This window comes from Pteropus medius, unplaced genomic scaffold, assembly GCF_902729225.1.
Source record: "Pteropus medius unplaced genomic scaffold, Ma_sr-lr_union100, whole genome shotgun sequence".
Taxonomy (NCBI): Eukaryota; Metazoa; Chordata; class Mammalia; order Chiroptera; family Pteropodidae; genus Pteropus; species Pteropus medius.
The window spans coordinates 8737416-8761231 of record NW_024349797.1 but is presented as its reverse complement, the minus strand read 5'-3'; the positions used below and the strand labels follow the sequence as shown (position 1 = coordinate 8761231).

Here is a 23816-nt window from a genome sequence, read left to right as displayed (position 1 = left end):
AAAACTGGAAAAAAGAGACTCATAATCTCCGTCCAGTCTAATATTGTCTTAATTCAGGTTTTTTTAACTCCCATTGACCCTTACCGTTGCTGGGAAATGTGGCTACTCTCAATATACAGACTAATGTCATCAGGGAAGATATTGTATTCTTTTTTTTTAGCTACCTAACAAATTACCACAGACTCAGCAGCTTAAAGCAACACTGGTTGATTATCTCGAAGTTTTGTGCCTCAGGAGTCCAGGTGTGGGTTAGCTAAATCGTTTACTCAGCATCTCACTGGGCTGTAATGAAGATATGAACCAGGCAAAATGTGAGGCTTGCAGTCCTCCTCCAGGCTCTCTAGTTGTTGGAACTCATCTCCTAGCACTGGTATGACTAAGGTCCCTGTTTTCTTATTAGCTGTTAGTCAGAGACCAGTCTCGGATCCAAAAAGCCACCCAGAATTCCTTATCATTTGGCCCTGGTAGACAGTTTACAACATGAATGTTTTCCTTCTTCCAGGCCAGCAGGAATGTGTTTCTCTGACTTCTCCCTCTTCAACCAGCAGAGAAATATCTCTGCTTCTAAAGGACTTTCCTCATTAGGTCAGGCTGCACCAGGATAATCTTTCCTTTGCCATGTAACATAAGATTAAACGAAGTTATAATAATACTCTCCAATCAAAGTGGCATCAAGTCTTAGAGCTAATACTTTGTATGGAAAATGTCAATGAGTTAAGTAGTAACCTCAGTTTCTGGAAACGCCAAGTACTGCTTGTTAGTAGATAGGGCCATCAGGTTTGTCTCAATTCCCTCATTTATCAGCTTGGGATTTAATAATGGCTATCAAATAGATTTCCTTTATAAAAAATTTTGCAAATCAGAAGAAATAAAACAAATGTGAGTCATCGTTATCACAATTATTTATTACTATTTCTTACTGAAGTCCAAAATGGCTGTATATTTTGGCTTAAGTTAATCTATTTATGGAAATGCATTGCTTTAATTTTTAATTTAAAAAATGTTATGAAGTTTGATCTTATGTATGCTTTTCTGTTTCCTACTTTTTTCTTTTTCTTTTTTCTTTATTTTCTTTCTTTTTTTTTAAATTTAGAAGTTACAAAGGTGCTTCTGGGCTTCTGCTGCCAGCTTTAGCACAAAAATTTCCAGGATGTTCAAAAGATGTTTTTAAATAATTCATCTAATTAAATTAAAGCTGCTTCAGAGCATGTTTCAGAGTCTGGAATTTTTTTGATACCATGTTTGTTTATTATAATTGAGTTTCCGAAAGGACTTCTCCAAAACACAAGGTAAATGGGTGAAATGAGTTGGAGTTTATGTGCATATTAGTTTTTATGACATTAGAAAAATAAATAAAGAAACTAAACATACGAATAAAGACTTTTTTATAAACTGTGAAGGAAAGAGCATTCTTTATCATCAAAACACATTTAATTACAAACATGAAAAGCAAAAGCAAAACTAACTCCTAGATTCTCTCATAGCTGCTATTGCTGTTTGCATGCAGTGTCTCTCCAAAGCATCAGAAGAAAGAGGGAGGAGTGCTTCCAGAACATCACAGACCAAATGATAACCAGTAAAATGGAGTCTCATTGAACCAACATTCCTTCATAAAATATAACATCAAGAATGTTGACAAATCCAATTTAAAAAGGTATATTCATTAGAATAGCAAAAGTACAGAATTATTAGATTTTACTCAGTGGTGATAGTCCTAAGTATATTTTCTAAAATCTCACTTTTTAAAAATTGGAGAAAAGAAAGCATCTTTAATAAATGATGCTGGGAAAACTGGAAAGCCACCTGTAAAAGAATGAAACTAAACTGTTTTCTATCACCATACACCAAAATTAACTCAAAATGGATTGAGGACCTGAATAGAAAACCTGAAACAATAAATTGCATAGAAGAAAACATATAAACTAAACTCATGGATCATTGACCTAAAGAGGCAAGAAAAGTAAAAGCAAAAATAAATGAATGGGACTGCATCAAACTAAAAAGCTTCTGCACAGCAAAAGAAACCATTAACAAGATAAAGAGACAACCATCCAAATGGGAAAATATATTTACAAGTGACACTTCCGTGAGGGCCTAATATCAAAAACTAAGAATTGATCTACCATATGATCCAGTAATTCCTCTACTGTGTATTTACCCCAAAGACTTGAAAACATACATCTGAAGATATTTGCACATCAATGTTCATAGCAGTATTATTTATGGTGGCCAGGACATAGAAGCAGCCGAAGTATCCTATGATAGATAATTGGATAAAAAAGCTGTGATCTATATATATATTCTTATTATATATATTCTTATATATATTCTTCTCTTATTCTTTTCCCTAACTTCTTTCTATATATATATATATATCACAATGGAATATTAATCAGCCGTAAAGAGAGATGAAATACTGCCATTTGTGACAACATGGGTGGACTTTGAGATAATTATGCTAAGCAAAATAAGCCAGACAGAAAAAATTGAAAACCACATGATATCACTTACATGTGGGATATAAACCTAAAAGCAACAAATGAACAGGACAAACAAACAGAGACTCATGGACATAGACTATAGGCTAGTGGTTACCAGAGGGTAGGGGGGAGGTGAGAGAGGGAAGGTAGATAGGGTGAAAGGGGTCAAATATGTGGTGACAGAAAGAAATCTAACTATGAGCAGTGAAACCACAATGCAATATATATATGCCTTACTGTTCAATTGTACACCTGAAACTTACTGAATTCCGTTAACCAATGTCACCATAAATAAATAAATAAATAAATAAATAAATAAATAAATAAATAAATTTTGATTTGCATTAAATTCCAATAGCAATATCTGAGTTTAGATGAAATACATCATCAATTTAGCAAAACCTTCTCTTATTCTTTTCCCTAACTTCTTTCTAGAAACCTAATTTAAAGATTCCCTGTAATAAAATCATTCTGTGGGCTTTTAAAATCTACAATTGCAATGACTTCTAATGAAAAGTAAATTTAAAATGTAATTATTCATTGTTTAATAAACCACATCAATTCAATTGCATTGTTGCCCTATAAGAGTAGGTGTTAAGGAGAATTAGATGAATTTTTTTTATCTTTCAGACTAATTTATTTATTTAAAATTTTAATACTTTTAACAAAGAATAATAAATTTAGACCTTAGCAGGCACAAAACTTGAAGCATTTACAGTCTTCAGTAACTACTGAACAATAACTTTGCTACTAAAATGATTTAAAACTTAAAAAATTTCTCAAAAAGGGCCGAATGACACTTGTCTGACAATTGGCCTTAAGTCTTAATAAACAGAGAGACAAGAGAGCTCACCTAATGATGAGTGGAATGAGAGTAGAGTATGGCAAAAAAAAATAAAAAATAAAAAATACAGTGAATTTATGAGCTGAGAACTTAGGTAGTATTTATAAACAAAAAGGATATTATGAAAGATAATATCAAGAAGCTGGGGAAAGATTGGGGCAGAGAAAAGGATCGGTATTATTGGCAAAGGCCTCAGAAAAAATATTGTGTAATTAGTTCAAGAATAGCACTTTTAATATGGTATTGTTAGGAAAAACTTACGTTCTTTTGCATTTTTGATGGTCATGATCAATGTAATATTTTCCTAATTGTATTTATAATTATGAGCAGAAAAATATGTCATTAACATTTCATCAAATGTACTTCTATAGTCTTTGTAGACTAGTTTATGTGCTCAAGAAATGAGAAGTAGAGAAAAAAGTACCATCAGTAAACAAATGAGAAAAAGGGCACAACCTCTAGCAATACACTTAAAGATGAGGACAAGGACAATAACAATGCAGTAACAAGAGATTCTACAGGAGTCTTAAGAATTGGAAAACAAAAACAAAAAAAAGAATTGAGAAAAGTCTTACAATTCTCAGAATGCCCCTTGCTAACAAGACTTTAAAAAGCCAAACAGTTAAAAACTGAGTTAGAGAAATGATCCATTGCCTTACCAATCCTCCCAGAAAAATACATATCACCTTCCAGGTGGAGAGAATTTTTTTTTAGAAAGAGGACTGGACAGAGCATGTTTAAACATAACAAATGAAGAAAAATTTTTTTTAATTTAAGAGAGTATTCTATCAACTGAGTTTTCCTGCTCACGTCACAAGAATGGCTATAACACAAAGTAGCAGACTCTCATTCTGCAGCTTTGTTTAAAATCCTCTTTTTCTAACATATTTTGATTCATCATGACTCTGTTTCCACTGGCTAGAGGCCATCTTGTTTTTTTCTCTGTAAACTATAGAATGGGAGCCTATACATTGGAAGGAAGGAAGAAAGAGACAGAGGAGGGAAGGAATAAGGAGGGAAGAGAAGTAGGAATAAACGAGACAGAATCATCCTAGAAAAATATAACACAAAGAACAGAGGGCAAATCCTCTTGACCATTTCATGTTTTATAACTATTAATAAGATTATACATTTTATATAACTAGGGCTCAAATTATAGTTTATAATAACACAAAGTAGCTGAAAAGGAGGATTTGAGAACAAAGGAAAAGAATTATAGGCAAACAGCATCATTATAATACTCATATGTAAAATAGAAATATTAAGAAATAGAATAAGTGTGTCTGAAAATCAATATACTGATAATTATTAAAAGTGTGAAAGCAAATAAATTTACAAGTAGATTAACACATGTGAATACAATCTATTAGAACTGGAAAATATCCAGGATAATCCAATAGAAGAACAACTAGTGTCAAGAACCAAAAAAAAAAAAACTGGAATAGAAGATAAATTAGACAAATAACACATTTTTAAATGCAGGAAAGTTTTAACCATCATACCAAAGACCACATTTAATGCAACTGTCTTCAAAACCAATACAAAGTTTATACTAGTTAAGCTACAGAGCATCAACAATAAAGAAATGTTTATGCTTCTTAGACAAAATACACACACACACACACACACACACACACACACACACACACACACACACACACAAGAAATAAAAGCTGTGGTGGGGAAATCCAGGCTGTCTTTGAATTACTCCAATGCAATATTGAAGTGAGAATAAACCAGAGCAAAATTTACAGAAAATAGAAAAACAGAATATGTTTTCAACAATAATGTATCATGCTAAGAGAATTTTAAAGAACAAGGAATAGAAAAGTATCTTCAATCATGAAAAAACTTGGGATAGTTACCACACAGGAAACATTAAAAGGAAACACAAAGGAGTCATGACACACAATGCTAGTACCATGCAGTGCAGGTATAAAGTAGGATTTGGGCTGCTGGAGGAGTGGGTAGGGATTGGCAGGGGTGGGATGCTGGAGAGAATAGCGTATGTGTGATCTCCAAAAATCTCATTATTTCAAAGTTTATAATCGGCAATATTCCAATAGAGGGGCCAGTGACTAAATGTTTTATATATTTATAAGGTCAAAGGTAAAGAGAACATCTATATAACTTGGAAAAACGGATGCACCTTTTCAGAGAAGTGATTTCGTATCAGGTATCAGTGACATATTTTTCCTACATAAACCTCATGATTCTCTGTTTAGGAAAGATACCACAAGGAGGGAGCAGAGAATCCTCAAGAGCCATGAGATTTATCTATTATCAAAACATTTATTCGAATGTCAATAGTTCCTTCGACTTTCTCTTATATTAAATCAAGTAAAATTAAACTGTTTTATTAAAATAGTATTTATAATATGGTCTCATTTAAAGTCATATATAGCCAATATTTTTTCTATTTTTCCGTATTTGTCCTTCTGTGTATACATATAAAATTGTATCTAAAAAGATGTTAACATAATCTAACGATAGTAATTTCCAGAATTAAAAGTGATTTTTTTACATTTATTTTTTTCTACATTCTTCAACATTTTTATAATAGGCATGTATCATGTTTTACTAAACAATAAAGTGATTATTTTTTCAAGAAATATTGAAGCAAAGATGCATAGATGACAGATGATAACAGTACTTGATCTTAGTGATAAAACTATGGATGGTTATTATTTTCTTCACTATAAAGACGTTTCATAAAAGAAAAAGAAGCAAAAGAACCCTGAGGCATTGAAGTAAAAAGTGTGAAACAAAGAAAACTAATGTTTCTGGAGAGCAGGAAACAGCAGAGAAAGGTCATGTAAAGGGCTTTTCTAAGGCAAGAATTTTGAAGTTAATCTAGGTAAAATGGAAAGATATTAGAAGCAGGGGAGTTACACGAATTCTATATTTTTGGCCTGAGCAACTGATGATGTCATTTATTTTTCAAGAAAAACTTTGCGTTGAGTGTTTTGGATGGGAAGAATGTTTGAACAGACTTTAACAGACTAAATTTGAAGGTATTTTAGTTCCTAAGTAGAGAAATCAAGACTTTGGGGTAGATGTTTGCGTCGTAAAGAAGAGATAAGGGTGAGAGATATAAATTGAGATTCCGAAGCCTAGAGATTGGTTTTTGAAATCACAGAACTAGGTACAATTTCCTAGACAGTAGGTGTAAAATGAGAAGAGGATTCTGAATAAGAGACCAAGATCGCTGTAAGATTTAGACATCTGGTAGAGGAATGGGAAGCCTGCAAAAAAAAATGCTTAGGACTGTCCAGCAAGGTTGAAGGAAAATGTGAGTGTGTATATGCATGGAGACTAAAGGACAACACGTAAATGGAGGTGGAGAGTGTCTAACAGTGAAAAAATTTTCTGAGGGTTCAATAATATATGGGAAAATTTAGTTTTCACAAGTTTTATTCTTAGTGACACTGGTCACGTCCTATGGTGCAGTGGGATAAAAGCCCAAATGGAGAAAGGGAATGGGAGGAGACAAAGTAGAGACACCCAGCATAGAAAACTCATTGGCAGAGTTTTACTATGAATGGGAAGCAAATAGTTTCTATGGATGATTAGAGGAAAATGTAGAGTCAAGGTATGACAAGGCTAAATGTGACCAAGGTTTAAAGTCCATGTGAGTAACCCAGCAGAGAGGGAGAAAATGTTGAAGCAGAAGATAGAAGAGCTAATTTCAGGAATAACATTCTTATAATTTGGCAAAAATAGTAAATAGAGCAGTGCACACGGAGAGTTCCATTCAGAGAGCAAAAAGGAGAGATCCACTGCAACAAGAAGGAATTCAAAATATACAGGTACAGCTTCATGAAACTGGTGAATTTCTGGCAATTCTCACATGGATTTTCTTAATGAAAAGTGTTCCAGTGCTATCAGCTCAACGTCATGACAGAGGGTTGGGAAAGACAGAGAGAGATTTGAGAAGAGAGAAGTAAAAAAGTCCTCCTTGACAATAAGAAAACGAATTTACCAGGCAAATATTACAGGATCATCTGGCACTGTTGAATATCCTTTTGAGATTTGTGTCTGTAAATTTGAAATGAATCCAGCCATCGGAGTATTTTTTTCCAAGAATGTTCTGATGCTTTATGTTGTTGCAGCATAGGTTTGCCATGCAAGAAAGAAGAGAGAAAAAGTTAAATAAATGTGCAAATTTAGTATTAGTGTATCTAATACTGAAATATGGAGTCTGGTCTGAGTAAGAAAATGAAGACCTGGGGGAGAAAGGCATGATAGATAACAAGTCCTAGGATTAATGGATTGGAAGTCTCAATGAATTTAGTGCCTGAACAGTTAAGTGAGCTGAAGGAATAAGAGAAAATATTCAGAGTGTGATGTTTGAAACAAATTCCGTAGGTTTTGCAGGTCTGGTGATGACAGGCTAGAATCCCCATAAGTGGGTGATTGTAGTTGGATGTGAAGAACATGACTGGTGCGAAGTAAAAACCAAGGAATAAAGAGGCCTTGCAATAAAAAGCCACATATTAAGTGATAAAGTTATTTTCTATGAAAAAAAATGATACTGTTTTCTACCCCAAACCAACTAAGGGGTAGAAAAAGGTATCATAAATCATATTACACTGATTCTCAGGAAAGGGATGCATCCGGGGCCATGTTCCCTCAGAAGATTACTTTTATATAATTATGAGAAATATTTAAGTCATTTAACATTCAGAAAGTTACTTTTTCCCAGCAGGACTTCCTATAACCATTCCGAGGTAAATATTACTAACCCACACTTTTATGATTTAATTTCCTTAAAGGCTATTTAGGGTTTAGTTTAAAGACTTGCAGCATTAACTGAAAATACTTCATGACAGAGTAAAAGTTTCATTTTTTTGTAACGCAGAATTTTCTCACATCTCAATAAAGCTTACCGACGAGTTGGTAAGCAGGAGAAATACTGCAACGCCATAACTGTGACTTAGGTTTAATCTAAATGCAATAGAAATTCATTTCTACTTCTTTTAAGTTAGCCTATAAAGAAAACCTCCAGCCTGTTCCTTTTTCTTTACTCACATAATGCTCTTTTATAGCTCTCATTCCCTACACACAACACTTTATCCTCTTTCTCTAGGTTATTTTACTCTTTAACATGAAAAGATATTATAATATGCCTCAGGTAGTATAGCCTTATAATGTCAGTATTATGACGTGAATCAACAAGCTTAATTAATTTAAAGTAACTGTATAAAGATATAATCATATATCCACAAAAAATGCAAATTTAACACACATTGTCTAGCCTCCAGCATTGCTTATAGATTATAGTAATGTTAGACATATATATTTCCTAATATATATGTTTAACTTGATGAATCTTATATGCAAAAATATTACTGATTAATTTTTTTTTAATGAACAAAAAAAAAAGAAAGGACTGCTTTAATGGCACCATCCCTAAAAATAATAAAGACTGAAATATTACCAAAAAGGTTTATTTTTGAGGACATCTTAAGGTTAAATTTGAATATGTTCACTTGGGTATGTTGTTCTATTGATGTAATAAATGTGTTTATTTAAAAAAATAAACTACTAAAATTCCCATATGCATGCATATCTCCCTAAATTGTTAGATGTTAATTGTCCTTTTAACTATAGCTTCTATAGCCATGTTGATATAGCTCTCATCAAGACAAAAATCTTGTGATGATAAATTTGTATCATTTATACCAAATCTACATCATGGTTGAGGTAGGGATGGCAGAGAGCTAATATATAAGCAACTTCTCTATATCTCCAGATATTTTTCATATAGAAATTATTTAATATCCATAGTAGTCCTAGGAAGGGAAGATACAAGCATCTCCATTTTACAGATTGAAAAAATAGAAAAGTCAGGGATATATAGTTATTAGTGCTGGAGTCAAGTTTCAGTAACCCTCCTCCCTGCCTGCTGATGGCCACAACCTCCATACATACTGTGACATTTCAAAATTCTTCAGATCTCTCTGCCAATGGATAATTCATTTGCCCTGACTCCAACAAATCCTGTCACTCCAGTTTCCTCTACATGGTTTATTTCTGGTGATGTGCATTCATTTCTTCTGTAAACTCTCAAATGTGAGAGACTATGTCTTCTGCTTCCTATTAAATTCTTGACACTTTACGGTGGATGGATCCGCATATACTAATAGTCAGATAATAACATGAGTATTAACACAAATGTTCTTTCTCTTTGCACATATGGATCAAACTTTCTGCAGCCTCATTTTCACATTCCATCTGAGTCCACATGTCATTAGAAACAACCCATTGGCATAATGTAGAATGTCTGTTCATTTGTGTAGAAAGATGAAAGGCCTCACCTAGACAACTATGCAAACATTAAAAAGTAACATAAAATAAACTCAACATTATATATGAACACTGAAATCAGTATATTTTGTGAAGTGGTGAATGAAAAAAGAAGTTTAAAAACATGAAAATTTAGGCATTTTGGCAGATGAATAAAGAATTGTTATAGATATGAGACTGCTCTGTGTTTTAATTAATCATTCACTAGTTGGGAAATGAAATGGGATTTTAGAAGCTGGTGGTATGAAGTTGAGTGATCTGGTCATGGTATGTTTTGAGAGAAGGCTAACAGAGGAGGAAAGGGAATGATGGATTAACAACAACAACAAAATGTGTATAAAATAGGGTGAGAATTAGGGGGAGAGGGGAGAGGTGCTTTAGTACTGTCTGGTATCTATGACATGGAATGGAGAATATGAGGTTCAAGAGTAAAAAGAACAAGAGCAAACTAGGAATGCTGACAGTTCCCTCACTCTGTCTCCGCAACGGGAACTATTTATTCCCCCTTTAACCAACCCCAGGTAGCACCTTGACAAGATGAATGGGAAACTGAGCTGTAGGACATGGAAACAAAAACGTAAATGTGTCTTCTCTCCATGTTGCATTGGCCCCTACGGAAGTGTTCTCAACTTGTCCGATACTGAAAGTTCCAATGTTGCCTCTACACAGGAAATGAAGTGTTCTTGAACCTGGACATTAGCATATGTGAAGACATCCATAATTAAATGTGGGTAAAAATGTAGACAGCTTTCACTAGTTCTATGTGCTCCCTTGCACTTTCAATAAAATTCACACTTTTTTCCCTATGGCCTCTAAGATGCTGAATTATCTAGTCTCCACTGACCTCTATAAATTCATCTCATGCATCTCTCGCTTTCTTTTACATTATGTCTTCTGTCAATCTCTAAAATATATCAAATTGGTTGATGAAAGGGGGAGAGTCTACTTAAAGTCAAGAAAGAAGAAACTCAAGGAAAAATAAGTGTCCATGGTCCATATAATCTCCATATTGTTCAGTGCAGAAGCAGAAAGTACCTTGATATATGACCACCGAAATTCTAGTTCTCAAGCAAATGGTGCCTGTAGTGGGCTGAATGGTGACCACAACAAAGAATGTTTATGTGTCCTTAGAACTGTGAATGTGACTTGGTTTGGGGAAAAGGTCTTTGCAGATCTTAAGAATCTTAAGTTGAGATTATCCTCAGTTACCCAGGTAGGCCCTAAATCCAAATGATGATTATCTTTATAGAAGAGAAGACAATTACAGAGGAGAGAATGATGTGAAGACAGAGGGAGAGATGGGAGTGATTTGGCCATAAGCCAAGGAAGCCAAAGAATGCCTACAGCTATCAGAAGCTAGAAGAGAAAAGGAAGGATTCTCCAAAGCCTTCAGATGGAGTGTGTTCTTATCAACACTTTAATTTTAGACTTTTGTCCTCCAGAGCTGTGAGAAAATAAATGCCTGTTGTTTTAAGCCACCCACCTTGTGGTAATTTTTTAATAAGATTGCTAGAAAAATAATACATTATGGAATATTAGAGATAGATGTGTCAGGCTTTTAGGATTTGAGTCATTAAGATTATTTAGCTAACTCTCTCTGATCTAAAATTATGTTCAATAAACAATTGTTTAATTATATATTAGTTAATTAAGTAGTTTTCTCAGAGGTCTATAAGACTCCAAAAATTGACTGGTTCTTCTTCACCCCGCTTTTGATGAGAAGGAAAAATAATCAGTTTAGTAATCCACGAATTAAAAGTAGGTGGTTGCTTATGCGATGGGATTAACCTTTTGTTCCAAATTGCCCCTTTTGTCATTCCACAATGGAGACCCAAATACCCATTTCTAGGTACAGTCTTTTGAATTATAGAACAGTTTTCCAGACTTTCCTACTAAAATACAAGTTATTCTAAAAATGTTTATTTTTAATTCATGTTCCAATAATCACGTTTCATTAAGAAGAAAAAATGCAGGGCATTTTACTTGATGGTGTGGAAACCAGAAAGTAGGTGTGAAAACAAAAAAAATCACTGGTACATCAGATTCGCACTCCAGCAAGTAAATCGTTTTGTAGCTCTGGAATACGAATGAGATCTCATTGACAGAAAATTGATTTTTCCAAATAATATATCATTAGAAACATTCCAGTCTTTCTTAAAAGATTTAAAAAAAAATGGACTCTGATTCAGTGAAACAGAAGTGAAATAGGTAACACAATTATACTTCCTGTAAGCAAAGACTATGGAAGAAACCCTACCCCTTAATAGCTATAGACTAGAGATGTTGCTTAGTTACACGGTCTTTCCCGGGGTATTGGAAGAGGTACACTTTTACCAATAGCACTCTCATCTCTGGAAACAACTAATCTTATTTAAAGAGGGAAAACAGGTGGCATCAACTGGCTGTATAATATACACAGCACGGAGAGGCAGTAGAGCTAATAGATTGAGATATTAGTGTTTCCCATCAGCCTACTCTTGTTAACTCCCAATCAATCACTTTATAAGTATGTCGTTGTGAATTACTTTCTCTCCCAGCATTTTCTTCATCTGTGAAATGGAGACATTAATAGCATAAGTGTAAGGTTTAATTCATCAGTATGTATAAATCGCGTATCACAGAATCAGGTACATATGCGACTCATTAAATGATTGGCTTTATTATTGTCTTCATCATATACACTATCACCCATTTTTCCCTACAGGATTTAGAAAATCAGTATGGAAAGTTATGAAGCTGCCTATTTTCAATGAAAGATCCAGGGGATTAATTACATGAGATATGTATACTTTATGAATGAAGTCATGGAGATTCACAAGTTTCAGGGAAGGTGGTTCCTTTATCCAGCTTTTCCCCAAAAGATGAATTGAACCGCATTTGATGATCCTACGCAACTCTCTGATTGGCCCTAATGGCACACACTAACGTTGTACATGTTATATTGATTGAAAATGCCAGTTCCATAAAGCACTCCGACTAGATTTTTTGTCAATTTATATACTGCTTCAAATTCAAAGCTCTGATTCTTAATAACTTGCTCATTTTTCATCTACGATTCCATCTCTTTGGAGGCAGAATATAATTTTTTTTTTTTAATGAACACATTGATTTCTTAGCTGGGAGGCCAATTAGCTTAAAATTTATTATAATAAAAATATGTATTGTTTCTTTCATGATACATTGGGAGTGTAGCTTTTTCAAACCAGTTCTGTACTAGAGGATGAACGGCTTTAGGCTCAGTAATCTTCCATATTGACTACTACTATATTTTACATCCAGCGTAAAAATTTGTCAGCAACAACATAAAATTGTACGTGCCTGTGTCCTTCCCAACATTCTCTCCTTCACTCTCTGGTAATCGAATGCTTTGGGCCTAGAAGTGTGCCAGCTCTGCAATAATTCTGTTCATCCTTTTGGCTAGGTTCCTTTTTCATTATTATAAATAATCATTTGTTTTTCATCTGCTCTTTTTCTTCTAGGGAAGCAACACTCTCTCTGCTTGTGTCCATGATGTTTTCCTCCACCTTCAGCGAACAGCTATCTAATTTCCCCAGTGGCTCAGGGACTGAGCTTTTGTGTCAGTCAGACATGGAGGGACATAACGTTTCCAGCTCCCTCTTCTTCTAGCAATCTGTCTCCCGAGTTACAGCTATGGCAGTCAGATCGTACTTATAGGCAGTGGATATTCCTCAAATATTCTAGAATCCATTTGTCTGACAAAGGATTGTTTTCAGTTTTTGTATGTGTTTTAGTGAGAAACTAAAGAAGTTCTAGGAACTAGAGGCTTTAGCCAAATACTATTTTGAACCAGAAGACCTGATAGGGTTTGATATTAGATAAAAACAGATTTAACTCACAATGACTATGTAATTATTACTAACAGTGTAATTTCTTACAGAGAGAAAAAGAAAAAAATAAATACATTAGTTATGTTTAGCATAATTAAGAGGATGGGAATAAAGAGTAAAGTATGTAACATCAAGACAAAAAAGATTTCAGAATCAAGAGCAAGTATATTAATTAAAGCCATAAATATGAATGAGTTATTTTTACTGTTAGAAGACAGATTGAATCAAAACAAAGTCCAAACGTATGGTATTTTCAAGAAGTGGTCTAATACAGATGACACAAAGAAACTAAAATGAGAGATCACAATATGCCAGTAATCAATAAAATAATATTAATATTAATATTAAAAAGTATTTACAAGCAAAAAGCGTAAATGAGACAGATTCTTTCTACTCATGATATTCAAATATAAGCCAAAAAACTGGTTGGTTTTATTGAAATTAATAAGACAAATTAAATATTATCAACTTTTAAATATCAAAACTTTAAAAAATATGTCTGAAGAAAACTCAAAAAAGGAAAGATGTAACTAGGCAGTTTTAAAAACAGAACACATCAATTAGCAATTAAAATATTTAACTCTGTTACCAATAAAATACATCCTACTTAATTTTGGGGCTACTTAATGCTTATTAAGCAGTCTCTCCCAAATTGACAGATGGTAGTATAATTTTATAACTTTTCTGAAAGGCAATTTTGCAGTATACATCAAAATCACAAATCATTTGGCCATGATATTCTTAGAAATATTTATATTCAAATTTGTTATGCATATTATTATTGAAAGTTCATAAATTTGAAAACAATCCAAATGTCTATCAATGTAGAATTTTAAAAATAAATGATAATCATAGTATCTAGTATTTATATAATATGTATCATGTTCCAGGCATGGTTTAAATTGCTTAATGTACATAAAACCTAATTGGAAGAACAAACCTACAAGTAGGTATGGATTTTATTCCTAGCTTTGATATGCGGAAACTGAGGCAGCGAAAGGTTAAGAAATTTGCTCAAGTTCACATGTCAGTAGTGGTAGGTAAAGTGGTGATTAAAGCTCAGACAATCTGGCTCTGGAGCTCAGGTTCATAACCTCTATGCTATAAAGTTCTTCAAATGAGAGCATTCGTTATTATAGAATAATTTGCATCCATAGATATAATATGGATGTAAATTATAATATGAGAAAATGTCTATGTTATTTGTAACTGAAATAAAATTTTACTTTGTGAGATATATGAATACATAAAACCAAGACAGGATGATTTATACAACAGATCTTGCCAGAGAGGAAGAAAAAGGTTATTCATATATTTTTATATTCTACGAATTTCCCAACATTTCAAAACTAAACTTCTTTTAATAAAAATAACAATATTTTAAAATATTGTAATGAAATAAAATACTGTAAATGATCAGTATTTTGTAACATAACCTGTTTACTGTATTGCACCTTAATCATCTAATAATACTGACATTAAACAGTGAAATAAACATCACTAGAGGTTCTTAGAACAGTGGCTATAAAGTATACATTTATTTGTTCTTATCGATGACATTGTTCCTTATCCAAAACTTGTAAAAAAATTTTGTGTCAGACTGGTGGTAACAAAGCAAGGTCTAAATCTAAACAACAAGCTAGCTTGATCTGAAATGAAGGGGATAGAGTGAGGGAGTGGACATCCAAGTAAAAAAAGAAATCCCTGTTTTCCTAAAAGGAAAGAGAAACAAACAAACAAAAATCCTGCTGAATTTATACATAACAAAGAAAATATTTTCAAGCTTTTTAGGCATACCACGAGATTAACCTGCCTAAGGAAATAACATATCTCAGCTTTCCTACTTCGATACATTTTGTCAGATTTCAGAGGTCCAAGATATTTTTCTAAAAATGTTGAGCTATTAATCTCTGCTTTTTCTCCTCTCCTTCCCTCCTTCCCCCCTCCTTTTCTGTGTGTCCTCTCCTCTCCTCTCCTTTTTTTCTCCACTTCTGTCCTCTCTTTTTGCATTATTTTCTTAATGCAAAATGAAAAAATAAATAGGAATAAAACCATTTGCTAGATATCCATAAACTTCCAACATTTTCTTTGCCAACCCCAGGGTACACTGATTTTGTTCAATAAAAGCTAGAACCGAATTTTTGTTTGAATTTCTTCAAAACCAATAAAAAATATCAAATAAATATGTGGTAGAAGAAACAACCCCTATAATAGATGGGCAGACAAATACACATCATCTCTTGAGCTGGGGTGGCTTGGTAAATATTTAGGATTTGGGGTATGTCTATGAGACATGAGTAGATTTCAAAATATGTATTTTTAAAAGGAATGTGTTAATGAGTACTTAAGGTGAGTGGGGAAATAAATAATGGGACTATACTCTTTCTATCTAGAGAAGAAAAGTGCGTATTATTTGGCTCTCTGCCCAAATGTCTACTTTAATTCTCAGCTTAGAAAGTGTTCATTGGCAGGGTCATTGTTCGAAATACAAAGTGGATCATGTCATTCTCTGCTGAAAATCTGAGATACTTCTTTTGTTTCTGTTTTTGTTTTTTTTTCTGGTGAGGCTTAGATCTATAAGTCATAGCATCCAAAACCATTTATAGCTCAATCTCAACTAAATTGACTATACCCCTTTTCCAAACTTCTACTAAGTACCAATCCCTCTTGCTAGAAAAAATTCTCAACATTCTATAAACAAGTCAAACTTTTTCAAACTTCTGTTTTTGTACATGCTGTTCTATCTGCCTAGTCCCTTCTCCTTATCTGGTCTTGAGATTTCCCTGTTTTTCCTCTACTTACAATTCTGTCTCTAATTATGGAAAATATTTATATCTGTGAGTTCCTCAAAGAAAGAGACTAAAATGTTTTCATAGCCATATTCTTAGCACCCAGCACAGCATCAGGCCCAAACAATAAATAGTTGTTGATGGAATTAAAGATTAAATTATGCCTGTATTTGTTGACAGACAATATTGAAATGAAGCAGGTGCACTTGTGCAAAATCTACATTTCCTTTCTAAATTGCTTAGAACTGAATACATTATTTTTTCCTAAATTTCAAGAAAAAACCCTTCATCAAATCTGCAAAGCTGTAAGGACTATTATTGTTAATCTGGCTGTGAATGAGTCACCAATTTAACCAAGATGATTCACAGCCTGAAAGGGTCTCAGAGGGAGCATGCAACACGCCTGGTACACCCTCGCTCACACATCCATAGACTATCAGTTTGGATGATGGCTCAAGTTAATCAGGTAAGGTGACCTGTGGTTCGTTTTTTCTCATTTGTGTCTGTTTTTGTTTTTGCTTTCAAAAAATGTGCCTTCTTATCATAGTCCTCCAGTATTATGTATATAATAATAACTCTCTACCTGTCTCTTATATAGGCTCTGACATTGTCATTCCCATACAGTCACCCTTCAGAGCTTTTAATGGTGACACTGCTAGCACCCATGCTCTGACCACATCCCTCTTATGAGAGACTTTGAGTAATATGCTATTTTCTAGAATAAGACAGAATAAATCCTTTTAGTTTATATGCATTCATTTATTGGCTCTGAAATATATAAGTCTGAGTTATTATAAACCCTTAATTAATAAAACACTGTTATCACTGCCTTACATTAGGTCCCTCTCATTCCACTTATTAATCTGCTCTTTTTAAAAAATCATCTCTACTCTTATCCTCTCCTATATGTAACCATTCCAATATGTTTATATGCTCTATTTCTTTTATGTGTTCTTATAAATTGTACATTATATAATGATGTGATTTTTTTTTAAATAGAAATTCATTTGTTTTATTTCTATTTAATTCAGTACTATGCTTTTTCCAATTAGTGGACATTTGATCCTCTCCAAAAGGTCCATGAAGACATTTGGTCCAGGCTAAAAACCTCGAAATGTGGTCCTCTCCAAAAGGCCCACTCTTAGAAAATGTCCCTGGGTTCAAATAGTTCATAATATTTACTTATACTTTTGGTTTACAGGATTAATACATAAAACATACTAATATATAAAACATAATATTTATTTATACTTTTGGTTTACAGGATTAATACATAAAACATATTAATACATAAAACAATATATGTTTTATTGGCCCGATAATTGCGTTGTGGCTGCATTGACAACGATAACCCTTTTGTCTTTGGCAGCCTAGCCGGTAATGGCACATGGGGTTAGGTAGATGGGACAGGTTTGAATCTTGCAGAAGAGCAGGATTTATATTAACTATGAACCAAATGTCTCTGTAGATATTAAAACAAGTGAGATATTATATCCTCTAAAAAGGCTACAGGCAGAAGGTGTTATGATACACCACTATCAAAAAGTGGGTGTGAAAATAATAGAGACCTACCAGAAATGTCTGTTGAATAACACATTCAAAATTGATGTGTTCAGAAATGAAATATATTATTTGACAACATGATTCTAATGAGTTTATTTTATCTAGTCATGAAATTGAACTCACAGGCTTTTACAAAAACAAAAACAAAAACAAAAATAAAACGGTAAATGATCTTAGCCTAATCATGAAAGCCCAGATTTTTCTGTTATTCATCCAGGCAGAGTGAGGTTGAGTTGGTGATGATAATAATGAGAAGGAAGCTAGTATTATTAACAACTAACCCACTAGTAAAAGGGTTTGCTATATTTTTGACCCTATTTAAAAAATACTATTAATATCCATAATATATATTGTAAATTATGTTATAGGTGATAACATGAAAACGTGTGGGCCCAAATTTTTGTAACTTTATTTTTAGCCTTTTTACATGTAAAAATTTTTTAGATAGTTTATGTTTAAAATGTAAAGATGAGCCATTTGTTTGCACTTAAAATGGGTAGTCATATGATAAACCATGTTTTTCAGGGACAATTTACTTATAATTCATAGAATACACAATAGCAAGAAGTGTATGAACTGAAAACTAGGAATCACTTGTTTAAAAAACCACATCACAGTTTGTCACAACTCATAACACCTTTTGTCTGTAGCTTTTTTAGATAAATATAATATCTCACTTGTTTAAAAGTTTTTTCCTCCCTAAAATACCTTGAGCCATCAATTCACGTTATTAGCTAATGGCAACAATTTTGTCCTAAATCCCTGAGGAGGAAAAAAAATGTCAGAATGTTGGCCAGGATTCACTTTTTAAAAATCTTCTACATTGGAACCATTTGAAAAATGGTGCTTCTAATGACATAGATGTGGGCCTTGTAATACGGAGTTAAATTGACTGTCCTACCAAAAGCAAAGCTTTATTTTTACCCTGATAATTCAAAAGCGTTTGGAAATCTCTTGATTGACTTCAATATTTATTTGACTCTGCATCAAACAACCAACCAATCGAAAACAACCAGGCATTCTGGGCTGCCAATCTTCTCCTCCAAGGTGAAATCTCAGTCAATAAAAAGACTGGTGTTGGAAACTGTGAGTGACATTTAACTGAGGGGCGCAAAGTATATGGCTGTATTTTTCATACCATTCCTCCCACACAACTGTCAGCAAGTCTAAATTAACACTGAGAAGTCTATAGGTTTCAATGATAGATGAAGATTTTTAAGCCACATCACAGAACCACAGAAGTAATAAACTTTGCAGTTTGTTCAGATGACTATGTATTTGTATTATCTCATTTGATTTTTGCTTAACCATATCTCTATGTCACTATAGACATTGCATTATAAAATGCATACACATTTCTCCTATGTAATATGTTATACATCCCTCCAAAAAAGGGTTTCAGGTTGTTGCAATCATAATACATATAGCCTTTGTGCGAAATCAGCATTTTTTATAAACAAAAAGAATAATATAACCACCTGAGGTGTTGACTTTTTTATATTATTAATATGATGTTTATATTTTTTCTATAAATCATTTTAGATATAATTTATAGGGTTTATTTCCTTTCACGTCCTCACCCTTACTTTTTCTCCGGCATTCAGAAATTGAAGATTTGAAGAACTAATTACCAGGTTAATGTTGTTAAGACTCATCAAGAAACAGTTATGTAAAATGCAAACTCTTTCTTAATCGTATTAGCTGGGGAAACAGTGCCGGGCACATTACACTGGTCTGAGAGAATGTATTTTCACATACCTTACTTTTTCTGAAACCCCTTTTTTTTGGAATGAAAAATGCTCTGACTTCCAATCTGCTTTACATGGGAAGTCAAAACTTTTTTACCAAGAGTAAAATAGTAAATATTTTAGACTTTTGGGGCCACATGGTGTCTGTAACTACTCAACTCTGCCATTCCTATGCAAAAGAAGCCATAGATGATATGCAAATTAATGAGGGTAGCTATATTTGATAAAGTTTATTTATGGACACTATAACTTGAATTTCACATAATTCTTATATTTCATTAAATATTTTGTTTTTTTTAATAATAAAAATGTAAAAACCATTCTTAGCTCGTGGGACATACAAAAACAAGTAGATAAGGGGCCATAGCTTGCTGACCTCTATTTTAGATAGTTATATAAACTGTCCAATTACTACTCATTTCCATTCAGTAATTGGTTAAGCCCTGTATTATCTGTTATCATTGTAAAAAATAATAATAATAATGAGAGGATGCTGTAATTTTCTTAATATTATTTAAAGACTGTGAAATTCATATAACAGGTGAAATCATTAGCTTTCTGACTTAATTTCTGTAGATATAATTGGCAGAATGATGCCTCAAACTTTTCTGTGCTTTTGTGAAGTCTTAGAAAATAAGAAGGCAAAAATGACCTTTGGTTTCAGTCCTTTGAAAAGTTGCCTTTCAGTTGTCAGTAACAATGTGCTCAGGCTACTCTGAAGGGCCTTGTATTATATCAGTGATGAATGTTTCATTATAAAATAATTTCTGTTCATGATGAAGCATTTTCTGCTCCTCTAGGATGAAATAAGCCAAGTAAAATTTGCACATATATTAGACTGTTTGATAACTGATACCCCTGTAGTTGCTGTACCTTGCCTATTTATTTTTTATCCTTCGAAGAAGATTTTCAGGTTAAAGATAAAGATTTGAATGAACACTGTCTTTTTATATTTCACTTTTGTTGAAATGTACTTTAAAATAAGTATTTCCACCTACATAGACCACAGCAAGCCGATGTAAATCAGCTCTTACCAAAAATGCATTATGGATGGAACGTTGTAAAAAGAATTTATAAATGAGCTTTCCAAGGATTAAGAAATTAAATGCAATGTTTTCTTTTGGTTGATTCATTATTATCCTCTACTGAAACAGCATGGCTGTAAGAGAAAACTTATTCAAATCTGGGGTTAACCAAGCAGATATCCAAACCATATTTGCCATGGTCAGTTATTATACTTTGGGAAAAAATCAAAACCCCACATGTTATAGAAGCTTACCTCAGTAATTTTGGGCCAAATTTATTAAAATCTCTCTAATTCCTGATCCACTTTCAAATCCTAAGCCCAAATCATGAATCTGAATGTTAGAATATTTGTCAATAGATCATTTTCTTTCCTGGGAATATTTGAAAATTTTATTTGTTGAAAAAATTAAATCATTATTTTTCATTTTATATGGAAAATATCTAGTATACCTAAAAAAAAGTTTAGTAAATCTAGCAGAATCAAAAATTACAGCAAATCAATTATTATTTTTATATTTCATGTTTTCCTTACATAATAAAGTATGTTTATATTATAAATAAGATGAAAGTGTATTTAATGAGGCTAGGTTGTTCTCATTGAAAGAGACTTCTGTCAAGTGATTTTTCTATAAATATTGATCACATTTTCATGATGGACACTGATACATAGGAAAAGGCAGCAATTAAGATGTTTTTATCCAACATATTCATTCCAGTAAGGTGTTGAATTAGGTAAAGGGAATGATTAATTTTTTTTAATACCTAAAAAGAATTAAATTCTTAGGCTGATGGAGGACTAGAAATGGGTCAGAATTTCTTAGATAACTTTTTTGCATAAATTTAATTGAAAAGTACAAGTCATAGACAAACTTGGCATGATACTAGCCATTATTGTACTCTCACAGGAAGTGAATGTGATTGCAAGCAGAAGACCCATATCATGAGGCTCTTCTCTAAAATATAAAGCAGACATAGAGACTCTTAAAGCCTCAAATTCTGATACAATCTTCTAGACCCAGCCCCATGCTGTGATATATTGGGATTACATGTTCACATTAATGTAACTGATAGTTTAATTGGAAAGTTAATGATCACCGAGAGGATTAGAGGTTATGATGATTTAATTTTAGTAAAGAGCTCTCAAGTTGTTATGCAGGGACTAGTTAGTTATCCACCACATCCATTTCCCTTTTCTGTTGTGCACACATCTAGGCTCATTTTTCAGGCCTTCTTTTAGTTAGATGTGACCATATGACTGAATTCTGGCCAAGGGAATGTGAACAGGTTTGACGTAATCACTGCCAGGCCTGGCCCATAAAAACCTCTCAACCTCTCATATATCTCCTCTGTCTCTCTGTCTCTGTCTGTCTGTCTGTCTGTTGTCTCTCTCTCTCTCTCTCTCTCTCTCTCTCTCTCTCTCTTCTCCTCACACACACACACACACACACACACCCCCTCTTCTACCAATTGATGCTGATGTGTTGGGTGACCTTGTAGCCATGTGTTAAATACAGCTGAATCCCTATTTGGGGATCTTGCATGACTGCATGGAGCAGGGGGTTGCCTTTCCTTATTCCCACATCGATTATACTTACAGTATGAGAAAAATGTACTTATAGTATGTGTGTGTATGTATGTATATGTGTGTGTGTATATATATTATATATATATATGTGTATGTGTGTGTTTATATATATATATTATACACATATAATATATATTAGTGTCAAACCATTAGAATTTGGGGAGTTATTTGTTATAACAGCTAGTAATGTTATCTCAACTAATATACCTTTAGAGTCTGAGATTCATGTACTGATCTATACTGATTGTGTAATCAAAGGAGAACATGTTTAATAGATGTTTAATAGAAAATTGTTTTTGCTGACTTACAAAAAAGCCTAAGAATTACTAATGCATTCATTATGTTGACCAATAGGTCTTGAACACTTATATGTCAAGCTATTTTCAAGCACTTTTAAGTGATAAACTGGATAGCAGAGTTCTTTATCTCAAGGAGCTTATATTGTGATAATTCCTTTTCACTTATGCCATGCTGTTTTTTCTTTTCTTTCCTTATCTATTTTTTTTAAGAGGCAACATGTACCTTTCTTATCATGTTTTGTGTGTGTGTGTGTGTGTGTGTGTGTACTAGAGTTTCCTGAATAAAATCAAAAGAAGGATTTTGTAAATATCATCACTTTCCAATAACATAAAATTCTCTGTTGTGGATGCTGTGATGTGTGGCCCAGATTCTCTGGCAAAACTGAGCTATTTATTCCCTTAGCTCATGTGGGTGTGGGCTGACAGTTCTCAGCTGAATTCCTCCTCAGGTCTTATCCTCAGCCAAATCCACCGTGACATCCCTCACTGGAGAAGCCTTACTGTCATGACTGCTTCATGCAGCCGTGTAAGGGCCTGGCCTGTCGGCCTCAAACTGGGACAACATTCGAGGGGTCATGCCAGGTCCAGAACGCCCATGGGGTTGTCTGAGCCCTCTTTTTCAACTGTTTTGCACTACTACTTCCTCTTACCTAATCCCACTTTCTTCAGCCCTCGTAGTTTCCCGAGCATCTCCTCCAATAAACCCACCTGCACACAAATTTTAGCTGAATGTTTCCTTGGACCTGACCTATGAAACTTTTACTGCCAATTCTACCAGAGAAGTATTCCTGTTTCATTCAATTTCCTTTATCTTCTGTTTTCAGTCTTTACCTGAACAGCTCTATCTTTGCCATTTTTAATGTCTGTTTTTTGAAAACAAAGTCATCTTGTATTGACTTTTCGAAGTTTTATTGGAAGGAAGAAAGTCACTTTTTCTTTAAAAAAAAAATTATTTCCTTTTATTTTTTTCACTGATGCTTTTCTAGCAAAACCTAATTCAAACTGTCCACCACTCTTAAATCTCTCACAAGCTGAACAATAAACCTTATAATATCAGGCCTTCCTGTAAAATTTCAGTTGTAAATTTTGAAAGTTTTGTCTGGAGCCTAAAATTGGCCATTAAAAGTGAGGAAAATAAAAACAACAATAGTCTTAAATATTTAGTCACCCAAAAGTTGTTTAAGCAAATAGACCTTAGATTTTTATCTGGAAGTAATTTTTCTAAAGGTCAGTGATATAAAAGTCAGGTCAAAACTAACTAAACTTACTACCTCATTAATTCCATGATGCTTTCAAGATCTAGCTCTATAATTATAATAATTTTG

The 23816-nt window shown here is 33.3% G+C and overlaps 1 long non-coding RNA gene across 1 annotated transcript in view; it reads left to right on the top strand.

Annotated features, from left to right (window-relative positions):
• The first annotated feature begins 16665 nt into the window (after positions 1–16665).
• Positions 16666–23816, top strand: part of LOC120619748 (uncharacterized) — a 47383-nt gene continuing 40232 nt past the window's right edge. Inside the window, exon 1 of the long non-coding RNA XR_005657656.1 lies at positions 16666–16736. This is a non-coding gene — a long non-coding RNA (uncharacterized LOC120619748). The remainder of the gene's footprint in view (positions 16737–23816) is intronic.